The following is a 1,105-nucleotide window of genomic DNA, read 5'->3' as shown; positions in this document are numbered from 1 at the left end:
TTATGTTTTATTTACTTTCTAAATACTGTAAACTTAAAATGTTACATTTTAGTCTAAATATGTATTCAGTTAGTATGCTTCATACACTACATCGCCTATAGTAGACTGGCTATACTTATACTCAAGCATACTTGATAAAATAAACTTGAAGTGCATTACTTTTTGCTTTGGGAATTTTGTAGAAGCTTCACAAAAGTAAGCAAACCCTCCTGAATGTTCTTTTTTTCAATAAATTAAAACACAAACGAGTTTTATAAATATATAGTTTTATAAATATATAAACGTGAATGGAATTTTATATTTTTTGATTCAAGCAAACAATAAACATGTTGAGGCCATCCAAGAAGTGTGGACTGACAGCCAACTTTTCCTTATAGCCAAATGTTTTCTGACACTCTCCGGACTTTTATTTTGTAGTGTCAGAGCGGAAGTGGCGCGCGCACTGGCTTTGATTTTGCAGCGGTGAGAAGAATGCGATACTCTCAGATTTAGAGGGGGAGGCTCGGACTGACTTGGACTCTCGTTATCGTAACAGCAATTCGCTTCTAGTAGTGTTCAAAAATACTTTCCTGAACGGATATACGGCTTTTTTTTCTTTTTTTGTAAAAGCCGCGAGACCGAACAACGTCGTGTCGGGAAGGTTTTCTTCAGTTGAAGAACTTCAGGACGCAGTTTCCAGAAACAGATTTTCATCCTAGCGTGCGAAACGTGTTGGGGATAAAGGAATCATCAAACACAAGCCCGGAGGCTGCACCCGTTTCTCCTAACCTCATTAGTTAGGTAAGATAAATTAAAGCGGTCGCAGGAAACACATTTAAGAACAATTAGCGCAAACTAACGCAAAACTTAATTAGCTGCTAGCTAAATATTGATTTCCCTCGCGGCTTAGTTGTAGTTTCTGTGGAATTTGTAGATTTCTGAGTGGGGCGAAATTCCTTCTCTCGCACGAGTTTGTCAGAAATATGTGTGAACGGATTTAGTTCGGGTTCGTCAACGGTGTGGATATACAGTTTTTTGGGGAAGTTTTCTCGAATCTCAGCTCAGGAGTCGCTCTTATCTGACCAACACTGGCTGTTTCACAGCTCCCCGCCAGCAAGGTGAGCTC

The 1,105-nt window shown here is 39.2% G+C and overlaps 1 protein-coding gene across 5 annotated transcripts in view; it reads left to right on the top strand.

Annotated features, from left to right (window-relative positions):
• The first annotated feature begins 428 nt into the window (after positions 1–428).
• fgfr1a (fibroblast growth factor receptor 1a) overlaps positions 429–1,105 on the top strand; it is a 37,932-nt gene continuing 37,255 nt past the window's right edge. For 2 of the 5 annotated variants that reach the window (XM_024275243.2, XM_024275246.2), the window contains exon 1: positions 429–1,097. The gene's annotated coding sequence lies outside the window, so the exon portion shown is untranslated. The remainder of the gene's footprint in view (positions 1,098–1,105) is intronic. The other 3 variants (XM_024275247.2, XM_024275245.2, XM_024275242.2) reach the window with 2 other exon arrangements.

The sequence above is a fragment of the Oryzias melastigma genome, linkage group LG9 (assembly GCF_002922805.2).
Source record: "Oryzias melastigma strain HK-1 linkage group LG9, ASM292280v2, whole genome shotgun sequence".
Taxonomy (NCBI): domain Eukaryota; kingdom Metazoa; phylum Chordata; class Actinopteri; order Beloniformes; family Adrianichthyidae; genus Oryzias; species Oryzias melastigma.
This window is presented reverse-complemented; position numbering and strand designations above follow the sequence as displayed.